Source organism: Erythrolamprus reginae, chromosome 1 (genome assembly GCF_031021105.1).
Source record: "Erythrolamprus reginae isolate rEryReg1 chromosome 1, rEryReg1.hap1, whole genome shotgun sequence".
Lineage (NCBI taxonomy): Eukaryota > Metazoa > Chordata > Lepidosauria > Squamata > Dipsadidae > Erythrolamprus > Erythrolamprus reginae.
This window is the reverse complement of record NC_091950.1, coordinates 238,622,180-238,637,903: the sequence shown is the minus strand read 5'-3', so window position 1 is coordinate 238,637,903 and position 15,724 is coordinate 238,622,180. Positions and strand designations below refer to the sequence as shown.

The 15,724-nt window shown below is 52.5% G+C and overlaps 1 protein-coding gene across 3 annotated transcripts in view; it reads left to right on the top strand.

Annotated features, from left to right (window-relative positions):
- MACROD2 (mono-ADP ribosylhydrolase 2) overlaps positions 1–15,724 on the top strand; it is a 1,339,842-nt gene that overhangs the window by 541,614 nt on the left and 782,504 nt on the right. The window lies entirely within an intron of this gene.

The window sequence follows — 15,724 nt, the reverse complement described above, 5'->3', positions numbered from 1 at the left end:
CAACATTTGGAATCCCACTCTATTTGCTGTATGGTAGTAGCCAATATGAAGAATGCTGGGCTTGCGTATAATTACATAATATAACTACAGTTAACAGTGCCCACTTTTTGCTGGAGAGACGGAGTAACGACACGGACACCAGAGCTGGATTTAAAATTGGGTCATTTTTATTAACATAAATTTGCATAATTTATTCAAATATTATTGCATAAATTAGCATAAACAACTATGACCCGGAACTGGACCTGCAGGGTCAAACAAATACTTCCGGGGCGGAAATGACGTATGCCAGCAAACATTCCTGGGCAACTCATGGGCGTATCTCGATGCAAGGTCCAGGTGAGGGCCAGGCCGTCACCTGTGACCTTTTCTGCCATGCTGTGCATGAGGGGGGTCCCACCGGCTAACCCGAATCGGGGAATTAAAGGTGTAGGACCCAAAGACAGGTTCCCCCCAGCTGCTCAGGCAGAAACTCCCTCCATGAGCTTGCGGAGAACCTGTCAATCATCCCCAAAGATGCCCAAGGGAGAACGCGCGGTTGCTAAACCACCCAATTTTCCGCCCCTAACCTGCCTACCCAAATGACCAAAGGTAAGCCAATTAACCTAATTAATGCAAGCACCCCCTAACCGCACAGCCATCACCCCAGTGTGGAATGGGCGAAAAAACAGCCCAGCTAAGAGGCAGAACTGCAAAAAATTCCCATTCGGCCCCCTAAGGGCGACCCCGAAGCACACTGCAAAATAGTGGAGGGCGGGCGGGTGTCTGCTCGGTAGATCGGTCCGGGCGAAAAGGAAGAGCCTCGGGCCTGCTCGCCCTTATATAGGGCAAGCAGGCCCCGCCCGGACCAATCAGGGCCTTGGCCAATCAGGCCCTGCTCTCCCGAGCGAAGTCTCGCATCGCGAGACTTCGCCCGGGATCCAAAATGGCGGCCGCCATGAGGGACCGTGTCTCCCGGTCCCTCCAGCAAAGCCTGCCTGCCGGGTAAGTCCGGCGCTGCCCTTGCTGGAGAGACGGAGTAACGACACGGACACCAGAGCTGGATTTAAAATTGGGTCATTTTTATTAACATAAATTTGCATAATTTATTCAAATATTATTGCATAAATTAGCATAAACAACTATGACCCGGAACTGGACCTGCAGGGTCAAACAAATACTTCCGGGGCGGAAATGACGTATGCCAGCAAACATTCCTGGGCAACTCATGGGCGTATCTCGATGCAAGGTCCAGGTGAGGGCCAGGCCGTCACCTGTGACCTTTTCTGCCATGCTGTGCATGAGGGGGGTCCCACCGGCTAACCCGAATCGGGGAATTAAAGGTGTAGGACCCAAAGACAGGTTCCCCCCAGCTGCTCAGGCAGAAACTCCCTCCATGAGCTTGCGGAGAACCTGTCAATCATCCCCAAAGATGCCCAAGGGAGAACGCGCGGTTGCTAAACCACCCAATTTTCCGCCCCTAACCTGCCACAGGAGCGGGGGTCAGATCTCTATCTTGGCCCCCCGACTCCCCCCTCTAGCTGCGCCAGCTCACGCAGAGACCGCTGCAGGTCCTGTAAGAAGATGGCGTTCCCCTGGTCAGACAGGTGAACGCCATCATCACGGTAGAGCCATGGCTTATCTATTGATATAAGGGGATGAGGTATTACCACTCCACCCAATTCTCTAACCGTTTTGCCCATAGCCCTATTCACCCGTCGCCTAGCCCGGTGAATGGCCCTAAGGGAAGAGGCATCCCTCCACACAAGCCTAGGTAAGATTTCTGACCACACCACTTGCGTGGTGGGCCAGACCCCACGAAGCCTTCGCAGGTCTTCGCGTGCCTGGATGAGCAGCGCCAGGCCTCCCAGTATGCACAGGTCATTGCCACCTAAGTGCAATACCAGCCACCTGGGTGCGGCCACAGGACGATGCCCACCCAGACCCCTTTGGGCGCGACTCCAGGAGCCGCCCCCCATATTGCCGGGCGCAGCCACAGAATGCTGACCGCCCAGCAACGCCGGTAGGAGACCCTCCCACCGCATACCTCTCCGGCCCATCCAGGTAACGTTGACCCACCGCCCCAGGGACAGGTGGGTCCCGATGGCGCTCCTGGCTGCCGCGCGGCCGGCCCAGAAAATCATGCTGTGGCCACACAGCAGCGCCGTCGGTTTCGTGTTAGCCTGGGGACCTGCAAGAGGACACAGACACAGAGAGGTTACCTAGCCTAAGCCCTGCCTGGGATCCTCAGCGGGCCTAACATAACCCAAATATGCCGCTGACCGCCAGCGGCCGATCTCCCGAATCCGATGGGCCGGGAAACCAGAAAGTGCCGCGCTAGTGGCGGCGCCGATACGGAACGAATGCGTTCCATAACCGGCGGGATCCATGCCCACCTGGGCCATCGCCCTAGATACTAAAGCCCAGAACTGGAAACGGGTCAGAGGGGTACCGTCACAATGCCTAAACAGGTACCCCTGACCTGACCCCCTCATACCACAATAAAGCCGTAGGGCGGCCACCGGACACACCGACTGGTCGGTGGCCGCACTAAGTTGTAAGGCAACCCCTCTGTGCAGCTGATCCGTTTTAGACCTTCTCACTACAAGGGACACCCCCCCTTGTCTAAAGGCCAGATCAGCGAACTGGAAGGCCCGGAGCGAAGTGTCAGCCTGAGACGAAGCCATGGCCTCGCTGACCCGAAGGGCCCCAAAGAACATGACACAAGCCGCTGCCCTGAAAAGACGGGCCTCGTACAATGAGGAACACAGACTGCCAAAAACCACGTTGATTGATGACAGCTGCTCCACCGTCAGGGGCTGACGAGTGTCACCTGGGGCCCCCGCTTGCTCCCTAAGCCAGCCCTCCAGCATCTTCCGGATGCGAAAGTCACCCGAAAGATCTGCAAACCCCCCCGCCTTGGACAGAAAGGCGAGGCCGGCTAGCCGGGACCGGATCGTCCTAACTGACAAGCCACGCTGCCTAAGTTGGACGCAAAACTCGGCCAAATGCTCTACAGGGACAGGCCAACTAAGCTGGTAACCCCTGCCCTGCCTAAACTCCCCAAACTCCTTACCTGCACGCTGGTATGCCCTGAGGGTGCCGGGCGCTACAGACAAGGAGATTGCCCGGGATGCCTCGCCTCTCCACCACTCTGGATCCCTCCCAGACTCCAGAGGTGGCTGGGGAACGCTTCTGGCAGTTCTCGGGCCCACGGGGCCAGGGTCCGAAACCTGGACAACTGACCACGGGACAAGGCATCAGCAACCCCGTTATCTAACCCGGGGACATGCTTAGCCAAAAACAATGCGTTTAGAGACAAGGACCTGTGCACAAAATGGCGGACAAGCCGCATGACCCTGTCGCTCTTTGAGGACAGGGCATTCACCACATGGACAACCGCTAGGTTGTCACACCAAAAGTGCACAGTCTTGTCCCTAAACTGCTCCCCCCAAAGCTCTAAGGCCACTATTAAGGGGAAGAGCTCCAGGAACGTAAGGTCCTTAACCAACGAAGAGGCACTCCATTCCGGAGGCCATGCCGACCAGCACCACTGGTCACCTAACACTACCCCGAAACCACAAGTCCCCGCGGCGTCAGAGCAGAGCTGCAACTCAGCTTCCAACAGAAGCTCGTGCCTCCAGAAAGACAACCCGTTAAATCTATCCAAAAAATCCCGCCACACGCCGAGGTCAGCCCTGACCCCAGCGCAAAGGCGGGTACGATGATGGGGCAAACGGAGCCCCTTCATCGCATCATACAACCTCCTGGAAAAAGCCCTTCCAGGAACAACTACCCGACAGGCAAAATTAAGAATGCCTGCCAGTTCCTGAAGCTGCCGTAGGGTCACCTTCCGGCAGCCCAGGACCTCATCAAGCTTCCGCTTAATCTTTACCAACTTCTCTAGGGGCAATCTGGAAGATTGCTCCTCTGAGTCCAATTCAATACCCAGAAAGGTAATCCTGGTGGCGGGGCCTTCGGTCTTCTCAGAGGCTAAAGGCACCCCTAATTGAGCACAAAGGGCTTCGAAGTCCCGCATCAAAGCAAAACATTGCTCTGAATGCGCAGGCCCCGCCAACAGGAAATCATCAAGGTAGTGAACGACCGTACCCAGGCCACTTTGCCTCCTGAGCGCCCACTCCAAGAAGGTGCTAAAACTCTCGAAAAGAGAGCACGAGACAGAGCACCCCATGGGCAAAGCTCTGTCCACGTAATAGCCCCCCTCGAAATGGAAGCCCAACAGCTCAAAGTCGTCTGGGTGTATGGGGAGGAGCCGGAATGCAGACTTAATGTCGCATTTACCCATAAGGGCTCCCACCCCACACTTCCTAACCATAGTCACGGCTGCATCAAAGGATGCATACCGGACTGAACACAACTCGTCAGGAATGAAATCATTCACTGACTCCCCTTTTGGAAAAGACAAATGGTGAATCAACCTAAATTCACCACTTGCCTTTTTGGGGACCACACCTAAGGGAGACACACGAAGATTCGGAAAGGGCGGCTCCGAGAAGGGCCCCAGGACCCTGCCTTCGGCAACCTCCTTCCCAATCTTCTCCCTAACAATGTCTTCATGACCAACAACCGACCTAAGGTTGTCAGACATGAAGGCCTTCCTAACACCCTGATAAGGGATCCTGAATCCCTCTGAAAAACCTAGCAAGAGAGCGACCGCTCTCGAGCGAGGGTGGTAGTCGCCCAACCAACCCTCAAGCACCCCTAAATTAATTGGGCTGGGCCCCTTTTCCCCCAGCAGGTGGGGGAGGCTTTGGGGGACCCGAGCCTTTCTTTTCAATCCCCTTCTTGGGGCGGGGGCACACGGCTGCGGAATGGTTTCCCCCACAACTTCCGCAGGCGTGACGAAACCTGCAAATGGGGCGAAAACACGCCCCCTTTGCAGCGAACTCGTGACATATTAAAGAGGCCCCTTTACTAACGGCACCCGCCACGGCCTTGGCCGGCGCGGGCGTCGCGGGCTCCTCCTCCATAAAGTGACCGCTATCGGTCCTATCACAGCCCTCCTTCCCTGACATATGAGTGGCCTGGAACCACAGGTCCGGAACCACCATATCCCAAGGCAAGTAGGGGTCATGGGCAATACGCATACGGAAGCCCTTGTCGTAGTGCCTCCATATGGTGCCCCCATACTCAAAATGGGCCCTCGCTATCAGGTCGATGTACTTCAGCAAGGCAGCGGCCCTCCCCGGCTGCCTCTGAATGACCACCGACGCAAAGGTCAGAAAGGCATACAGCCACGAGCTGAAGCATTTCGTGACCTTTGTCTTTTTCACCTTCTCCCCAGGGACAACCTCCTTATCCTGTTTAGGGACCTCCCTGTTCAAGATGGAGAACAAATCAACGTACTCCCCCCGCCAGATTGCCTCCTTAACTGACGGGTGCAGATGGTACCCTAAAGGGGTGGCGGGCAACCCGCAAGGGATGGCCCCGGGCTTAATGCTGGCGAACGGGTCCCACACTGTGGTGGCCCCCGAGCCCAGCACTCCCAGCCCCGGTGGATACATGAATGGGACCGGTGGCATAATGGCCGGTGGAGGAGGAATCCAACCCCCCACCCCAGCCCCAGGTGGGACAGGTACCCCCAGCGCCCCCACTGGCGGAGCTGGCGGGGACCAGACCTGACCACAGGTGCCTGCAGCAGCCCCCGTGAAGCTGTTGCTACCCCCCAAAGCTGGCGGGATGAACCCGGGACCCTGAATGGGCAGGAGCGGAGATGCGCCTGCATGTGGTGCAACCTCACCTGCCCCGTAAGGGGAAGAAGCCATCCACGGTGGGCCCATCCTGGTTGGGCCCTGGAACGAAGACCATTGCCCAGGCTGGGCCATCTGTCCAGCATGGCCCGTCTGCCCGGTGCTGCCCGCCTGTCCGGTGCCCGCCATCGGTACTTCGAGGGCCACTTGCCCAGCAGGGGACGACTCCTCTTCGGGGTCTGCGCCCCAAGCTGCGGTGGCAGCCGAGGAAAGCCCCTCCGGGCCTGCCCCCGACCGCCACCTCTCCAACTCGTCGAGCCGCTCCAGGACCCTGGCCCAGGAGAGAGAAGGGGACACCTCGGGTTGAGGGACTGTGGGCATAAACCCCACCGCCTGGCAGCCCTCCTAGGCCGCACCACAGGTTGGGCCGGGAGGGCCTTAGCTGGCCGCTTTTTAGGGGCCATACCACTGAAATCTATTTTTTACAGAAGAAGGAATAGGGCGGGACCAAGCCCTCCCCAACGGGCCCTGCACCTCTTGAACAAGGCCTGCCCTAACAGCAGGCCTCAGTAGTGCAAACCCACCCAGGAAGCCAATCCCCCCTTTCCAATGGGCGACAAGGCCCAAAACCAGGCCTTTATCCCAGGCCTACAATCCCCCCAGCGACCCCCGCGGGCCCGCGAGGCCACCAGAAGGCAGCACCCCCCTCCCTACTACAAAGGACAATGAGACTCCAAACCGGAGCGGAGCCCAGCCGATGCTGGCTCCGCTAATGCAGAAAAGGCTTTCCACCCGACCACAGGCCTCAAAATGGCGCCTCGCACGAGGTCGCCAAACAAAATGGCCGACGGAGCAGACCGATCGAATGTCTGCTCGGTAGATCGGTCCGGGCGAAAAGGAAGAGCCTCGGGCCTGCTCGCCCTTATATAGGGCAAGCAGGCCCCGCCCGGACCAATCAGGGCCTTGGCCAATCAGGCCCTGCTCTCCCGAGCGAAGTCTCGCATCGCGAGACTTCGCCCGGGATCCAAAATGGCGGCCGCCATGAGGGACCGTGTCTCCCGGTCCCTCCAGCAAAGCCTGCCTGCTGGGTAAGTCCGGCGCTGCCCTTTTATTTAACAAGCTCAGGAATATTTTATCTCTCAAAATACAGGTGCTATATTTATTTAACCAATGAAAGATAATGTTTGTATGATTTTAAGTACAGGAATATTTTATTTAAAACATGCATCTTTAAGGTTGTTTTTCTTGGATCCAGTTATTTTAGATACTGGATGCAGTCAAAAAGTTGTTAAAAGGTAGCTGAAGGGCTACTGAATGCTCCAGATATTAAAGACATCAGTTTCAAATAATGCCATAGCGGAAGCTGGTACATAGTTGTGGTGGGTTGTAATTTTTTTGGCTTTACTTCATTTTTTTTAATAAAATGAATTACTTAGCCAATACAATTACAATAGATACAATCCTAAAACTCAATAATAATTAGTAATCTAATTGATTTTTAGTATAGAGTTATTAGTAAAAGACTTTGGGAGTCTAGATCTGCAGAATGATTTAAGTGAAATGAATAGCTTTTATTATTCACATGTGCAAAATAATCTTTCTCTGAGTTTCAGTTGGGAAAGAAAATTTCTGGAATAATGGCAGAAATGCATAGAAGAATTATTAGAAAGTTACATTGGACTAGAGATTATTAATTAGTTAGGAATTTAGATACATAAACTTTCTCTGTGAAGTGCTTCCATCTTCCACCTTCCAAGTCATGTAAAGTTATATCTGAAGATATTAATTTAAAACAATTTTTCTCACTGCTGCTATTTTCCTCATACAGGTGGTCAAATTAAATCCCACAAACATCATTATATTGCCATGCTTCAGATGAGCTACCTGTGCTTCTGAGCATCCTTGATAGATATTACCTAAGAAAGTAAAATAAATTAGCTGGGTATAAAATGGTTTTGAAGCTATAATGGTTTGTTAATTTTCCACAGCAAAGACTGTTCTCATTTAATATTTTGACAGAAGCTTTGTGATTATTAAAGACATCATTCCTCGTTATGATAATGGTGAAAATCTGGTTTTAAAAATGTGCCAAAAATGGGTGTGTGAGTGACAGAAATGGAAACATTTTTAAATGAAATAATCTTATGAAATAAGCATAAGGTCTTAATCTTTGTGAGCAAATAGCACTTGACCATGCTACTGCTACTTTTCCTAGCCAAAAACATCATTACACTTTCCAAAAGCAATTTCTTCATAATTTAGAAAGAGATACCAATGGTTACTTTGTTTGTTCAGGGCAGAGGTAGGTTCCTACCAGTTCTAACCAGTTCTTTAGAACCGTTAGTAAACTGGCGATGAGGACACGGAGCTGGTTCTGTTGTTGCCAGTCCGTGGGTGCCACCATATTGGATTTTGCTTCTGTACATGCATCCATAGTAACCCTGAGCTTACTGATAGCAAAGCATTTCACAACCCATACCTGGTTCAGGGATTACAGGCAGAACCTTCCTGTAGCATCCCCATGCATTCATTAGAGTCCTAATGTTGTGGTTAGCTCTGGCCCAGCTCCTGCCCTAAGGACTGTGGATGTGGGGGAGATATCCACATGCTGCAAGCCTGTTTTGCCCCCGGTGGAATCTGCTGATGAAGGCTCCTCTGACTAAGAAGACATGAGTGACAGGGAGGAGGAGAGTGTGGCAGACAGCTCAGAAGGAGATCAATTATCTAGCTCCTCCTTGGATTCAGAACAAGAGTTAATGATACAGCCACGCATGCGGAGAGCGATGCATAGGCAGCAACAACTGAGAGATTATTATGAAAGAAAATGAGGCCACCTGTGGTTGGGTGGGGCTGTGGTAATTAGTGAGGCTGCTATAAATAGCAGCCTGTGGGTTTGGCCATTGTGGAGGATTATCTGATCGTTGTGTTTCGTGACTGCTTTACTGACTTTGACCTTTTGTGTGCTGATTTTTCCCTGCTTTGAAACTAAACCAGGGCAAAGTGTGTTTCACTTTGAGAAAGAAGGACTGTGAATTGCCTCACAGCTGCAAGCTAAGTATCACTGGACTGATAAGGGACTTGTACAAATTACCAGTTTGTTTGGAGACGAGTGCTCTTTGCTATACCAAAAGAGGGCTTGGTTTAAGTGAATTTTCATTATAAAGAACATTGTTTTGAATTTTCAAACGTGTGTGTGTCTGAAATTGCATCTGTGCATTTTTGGGAGGATTCTACCAGAGAGCTCGACAGAACATCTAAGGGGCTTGTTGGAAAAGGCATTCATTCTCCAATGCACTGCTGCGGAGAGTCCAACATGGGTGATACTTCAGCCTGATTGGTTAGGAACTGAGTTAGATTAGCATAATAATTAGCTCCGCCCTGTAGCCACCCCCCTATAGCTCAGTCTTAAAAACTCAGTCGTAGTGATAGGGACTAGAGTTTACTTCTCTGTTAAATTTGTATATATGTTTCATGAGAATCTTTTAAATGTATTAAATGTATTAAATGTATTAAATGCATTAATTTCTCCTATTTGTTTTTTTCCCTCTTTTTCTCTTTTTTACAGAAACAGAAGAGAACAAGAGGATTCAGGTGTCTACCCTCCGTGGGTATAACCTGCAACTCATTACCTCCTCAGGGCTCGCACCCTCCGTGGGAGCAGCCCAGAGGTACGGCTCTCCCTGGGCTGGGTCCCTGACCTCCGTGGCCAAACCCCACCATCATGCCCAGTGGTTAATCCCAGAGCCGTTGGAGTTATTTGAGGTCCCTAGCCTCCGAGGCCAAACCTCACCGAGCTCGGAGGGGCGAAGGTACAGCTGCCCCAGTGGCACCCCACCCCCCTCCCTCAACCTTTGGAGCTCACCGCTAGCGTTTTCCAAGCCTAAAGGGGAAATCCCCGAGGCTTCCCTCTTGCGCGCCGCAGGAAAGACCGCCGATTTCGGCGGCAGATTCAAAAAGCCGACTATCAGCTGTTCGTCGGCTTTTTAGGAGCGGCGCGCCTGCAGCTTCGGCGCTGAGAGAAAGAGAAGCAAATAACGCAGCGGGGAATGGGAGAGGCCAGCCAAGACAGCGTTGTCTTCGGAGAGGAGGCTAGGCATTAAAACGGGACGCCTGCCACAGATTCCTCCCGCTTGGTTGCGCCCGCCATTTTGGAGGGCTAGGCGTTAAGAATTAACCAACGCCCACCTGGATTTTCCCGCGCTTGGCTTCGCCCGCCAATTTCAGCAACGGAAATTACCTCACTTCCCAGCATCCCTAGAGGGCGACTTGCCCATTTCCGACCTCCTTTGCGCCATTTTGTTGCGAATTCGGAGCTAAGTCGGTCTACATTTCTCCAGTTTAGGAGCAATCGAGAAACCGGGTTTTTTCACCTTACTTACTGTGAGTAAATTAAAAATTGGGGATGGCTGATCAAGCTTCCAGCGCTCCTACCGAGGCTGCAACTGGGAGGGAAGAGGCCCCGAAGTCAAGCACCAAGGGCCATTCCTCTAGAGCCAAGACCAAAGCTTCCTCATCTTTAAAGGAAGCAGAAAAGAAGATTAAAGCCTTAGAGGCGCAGCTGGAGGCCACCCAAAGGCAGGCCCCGCTGATCCCTTCGCCTCCTGCACTGACTACTTGCCCAACACAGCCAACCTTGCCACAATGGCTTCCTAGCTGCTCTCCAGGGGCACAGAGAGATTCAGTGGCTTCAGTGCACAGCGCAGAATTATCTCCTGACAGACAGGCTTCGCAACTGCTACCTGAACCACAGAGGTCTGACTTTTTGATGCCTCAGACCCAATCATGGTACCAACCTCCTCCACCACGTTATGCGCCCCCTTCTGCAACATTCACCCCTTCAGCAGCGGGGCTTAGGGCCAATGAGACCTGGCAGTCTATGCCACCTGCCTTGCAAGACATGTTAACCACTGCATATACGCATGGCGTGTCCATTGGTTCCCAACAGAAGGATGGACCGCAAAACAGGCCACCTAGGAGGGACCTTTGGTCTGTACCTCATGCCTCCACTTTTCCACAAGAGGCTGAAATGGAGGAGGAGGAGGAGGAGGTGGACACAGATCACGAATGCGAACTGTCGGAGGATGAAGCCCCTCCACCAGATCAGCCTGTTTCAGTGATGCTTTTCAAACCAGCCCTTTACGATGTCCTTTTAAGGAAGGCGAAACTAGTAGCCACTGTGTCAGATGCTTCCAAGCCTCCCGTGGCAGCAGCAGGCTTACAACCAGCTGCGAGACTATTCAACGAACCGCAAAAGGAATCCCACCACATACCATCTTCACAGATATTTGTGGAAAGCGTCAAACGCCCATGGGAACATCCAGCGGCAGCACAAGGGCCTTCCATGATGGATCGTAGATTCTACACATTCGATCCGGAAATTGAGGACTTGCTATCCTTCCCAACCATTGATCAACCAGTTGCGAGTTTAGTCTCCAACGCGATGGTCCCGTCGGACCTGGCTGAAGGGTTAAAGCCGGAGGATAAGAGGGCAGAGACACTCATTCGCAAGACCCACCAGATGGCTTCATGGGCCTTGAGGGCGACTGCAGCCGCCTCCTTCTTCAACAGGACCAGTATCCTCTGGTTACAGGAGATGCAAGCCAGAGTGGGGCCAGAGGATGGACGGCTTAGACAAGACCTAAGCAAACTGGTCTTAGCATCCGAATTCTCAGCGGATGCCACCTTAACCGCAGCCAAATTCGCCTCTAGAGCAATGGCAGCGACCCTGTCGTCTAGGAGATTGCTTTGGCTTAGATCCTGGCAAGCCGACGCTAAGTCTAAATGGCGCCTGGCTTCAGCACCCTTCTATGGGTCAGAACTTTTTGGCCAGTCATTGGACAAGGTCCTTATCGAAGATAAGGACAAGAAAAAGGTCCTTCCAAAATCAGCCAGGCGAGCAGATAGGCGTCAGACTCCCTTCTACCGCCGCCAGCCCTTTCGCCAGGAGCCTGCCACGGCGGGCACACAAAATCCAAGACCTTACTCTGGCGGATACAACCAGAACACGTTCAGGAGTAACAGAGGTGGATACGGCAATAGAGGTAGACAGTATCAGCAATCCAGGAAACCCTTCGGAAACACCAACCAGAGGGGATTCCGTGGGCAGAAATGACTGGGATTTGGAGATCCCTATTGGAGGCCGTCTCCAGGCATTTGCCACAGCATGGAGCGGTACAACTACGGATGCGTGGGCCCTCAATACAGTCTACCAGGGGCTCAGGCTCAAGTTTCTTTACCCACCACCTCAACGTTTTATCCAATGTCCCTGGACCAGCTGCCCCCACAAGAGGGCTCTCTTGCAACAGGAGGTCCTTCACCTACTGGACATTGGGGCTGTAGAACCGGTCCCCCCAGATCAACGGGGGACGGGGTATTATTCGATAGTTTTTGTAGTACCAAAAGCCTCGGGGGGATGCAGGCTGATCTTGAACCTGAAACAGCTCAACCTGTACATCAAATATGTCAGGTTCAAAATGCATTCCCTCCGCACTATTCTTGCCTGCGTAAGAAGAGGCGATTGGATGACCTCCATAGATCTAAAGGAGGCATACCTCCACGTACCAGTGCACGCAAACCACCGACAATACCTCAGGTTCTGCATCAACGACAATCACTACCAGTACAAGGCAATGCCATTTGGTCTGTCATCCGCACCGCGGGCTTTCACGAAGCTCTTGGACGTCTTAACGGCATCCCTCAGATCCAGTTCAGTGCGCCTGATGGCGTATCTGGACGATATAGTCATCTTATCGAGGGATCCAGAGAGGGCACAGTCAGACCTGCGGGTGACCATTCAAACCCTAAGGGACCATGGCTTCACAATCAACTTCCCCAAAAGCCATCTGACGCCTACTACGTGTATCCCTCACTTGGGAACAGTAATAGACTCCCAAATAGGCAAGGTCTTTCTGTCCCAGGAACGTCGACAGAAGATCAGGGAGATGGTGAATCTTCTTTGTCAACAAAAGCAGGCATCCTTGGCCTTCCTTTCTCAAGTACTCGGGACCTTTGTTTCCTGCATCGAGATTATTCCTTGGGCCCGCCTCCACACCAGGCCCCTACAGTGGTTTCTTCTTCCCTACCAACGAAGTCGATCCAGCCACTCTCATCGCCTAGTGTCAATACCGAGAGCGGTCAGACGCTCCCTCCCATGGTGGCGCTCGTCGGCCCTGCTTCAAGGTTCCACCTTCCTGAGGACAGCGGAACTGGTCATCACCACAGACGCCAGCCTCACGGGCTGGGGAGCACACTCGGAGACGCAAGTGGCGCAGGGGCTGTGGACTCCAGCGGATCTAGAAGACACCAACATCAATCTTCTAGAGCTGAGAGCGGTCTTCCTAGCTCTTCAAGCCTTCCACAAGGAGTGTCAGGCCAATCACATACTGATCCTCACGGACAATGTGGCCACCCGTTCCCACATCAACCATCAGGGGGGAACGAGGTCGGGCAGGCTAATGCAGGAGGCCAACGCCCTCATGTCCTGGGCAGAGTCAAACCTGCTATCCCTCAGAGCGGAGCATATCTCGGGGGTGGACAATGTGCAGGCAGACTGGCTCAGCAGGTCCACCCTACATCCAGGAGAGTGGCACCTGGGGAGGAAGGCGTTCCAGGCCGTGGCAAGGAGATACGGAAAACCGCTAGTGGACCTGTTTGCCACGTCACACAACACTCACCTGCAACGCTTTTTCTCCCGCTTCCCGTCACCGGGAGCCGAGAGGGTCAATGCCCTCAGGAGCCCATGGCCGGAGGGCCTATTGTACGCCTTTCCACCAGTATGTCTTATCCATCGGACAATTGCAAAGCTGATAGCAGAGAGAGCCGAGATAATATTAATTGCTCCTTACTGGCCACGCCGTCCATGGTTTGCGGATCTGATGGACCTGTCAATATCACCACCATGGCGGCTTCCAATCAGCCTTGTCTCCCTCAGCCAGGGGTCAGTCTACCATCCAGACCCCCAGTGGTGGAGGCTTGCCGCGTGGCACTTGAGGGGAACAGGATGAAGGCAGCGTCACTTCCAGAGGACGTAATAGCTACAATTCAGGCAGCCCGGAGACCTTCCACCACGAGGATATACCAGGCTACCTGGTCAGCCTTTTACCAATTCTGCAGGGCTAGAGGAGTGGATCCACAAGCAGCATCAGTGGACCACGTGCTGTCCTTCTTACAAGTAGGTCTGGATAAAGGGCTTGCCCCGAATACCCTTCGCAGACAGGTGGCAGCTATCTCCACCATAGTCAAACTTAACGACTGGAGATCCATCTCCCATCATCCCTGGGTGAGAGATTTCCTCAAGGGAGCCTCCAATCTTCGGCCTCCAACAGTACACAGATTTCCATCATGGGACCTTTCCTTCGTCCTGGACACTCTAACAGCGCCTCCTTTCGAGCCGCTCCGTAATGTTTCACTTCAACTATTGTCTTTCAAAACGGCCTTCTTAGTGGCCATCACATCGGCCAGAAGAGTATCCGAACTTACGGCCCTTTCGGTCAGACCAGACTTATGTCGCTTCCACCCCAATAGAGTGGTTTTACGCCTGGACCCAACCTTCCTGACAAAGGTGAACACCTTGTTTCACAGGTCCAACGACATTGTCCTCCCTGACTTCTGCGCACAGGGGAACCATCCGCTGGAACTACGCTGGCACAAGCTAGACGTGCGGAGGGCGGTTAAAATCTACATCCGCCGGACGGCCACATTCCGAAAGACGGAGGCCCTTTTCGTGTCCTTTGCGGCATCCACGATGGGAGCCAAAATATCTCCCACAACGTTTAGTCGCTGGGTGACTTCCTGTATTGCGACTGCATATACGTCAAAATCACGGACAGTACCGGAGAATATTACGGCGCACTCAACCAGGAGTGCGGCAACTTCTGCGGCGTGGTCCACGCAGGCTCCCTTGGAAGACATCTGCCGAGCTGCGACTTGGACCACCCCAAACACATTCATTAGACACTACAAACTGGACTCATTTGGGTCCTCTGATGCGGCCTTTGGCCGAAGAGTGCTGCAGAGGGTGTGTGAATCGCATGCGCCCCTGGTCCAGCCTTCTCCCGCCCTGTTATCTTGATCTTGGGTATATCCCATGTTGGACTCTCCGCAGCAGTGCATTGGAGAAGGACCGTTGAACTTACCTGAACGGTCTTCTCGATGCACTGCGAGGAGAGTCCAAACCCATCCCGGCCATTTGGCCCAGGGGCTCAGTCTAGTTATCTTGTTGAGTTAATAAAGTTGTGTTGATTGCACTACTCCTTCGTTTTTTTTGACTGAGCTATAGGGGGGTGGCTACAGGGCGGAGCTAATTATTATGCTAATCTAACTCAGTTCCTAACCAATCAGGCTGAAGTATCACCCATGTTGGACTCTCCTCGCAGTGCATCGAGAAGACCGTTCAGGTAAGTTCAACGGTCCTTATATGCTAACACATTGCACACAGAGACACTTCTTTTTGCTTGAAGATAGTATACTTTGGATGTCCAAAATAGGACCTGTTAAATTTGCTTGCGATAAATAATGCTAGAAAGCTACTGAAAGTCAAGAGTCAAAATCTAAATAGTTTCCTTAAATAAAATCTGAGCTGAAGTCAGTTATTTCACTTTGCATAGAAAATTGGGTTGTTCCTGAGAATGCAAAGCTAGATCCTTCCCCCTCAAGAATTCTCCATATGAGAACTTGGAGAGGTGGATGCCAGGAGGTTTCAGTTACATGAAGTGAAGTCTGTCCTATTCTCTCAGCCCTTTGGGAATGTTGTAGCCCAGAGCTGCTGAAAGTAGAGTGGCAAGTCTTTGATTGTTCGTTTCTTTATAAGATAAACAACATGTTAGACCCGAAAAACATGACTTTTAGTTTTTCTTGAAGCAGTGCATATCTGAAATGAATTCATGCAAGCAGAGAGCCCTTGCCAAGGAATTGCTGTTATTAACCACTAGGCAGTCCCATTGCAGTTCACTTAAAGAGGCACAGGTGTTCATAGTAAAAAATAAAAAAAAGACAGCAGGGATGGAAGTTGTAATTTTGTTACATAAAAGGCCAGG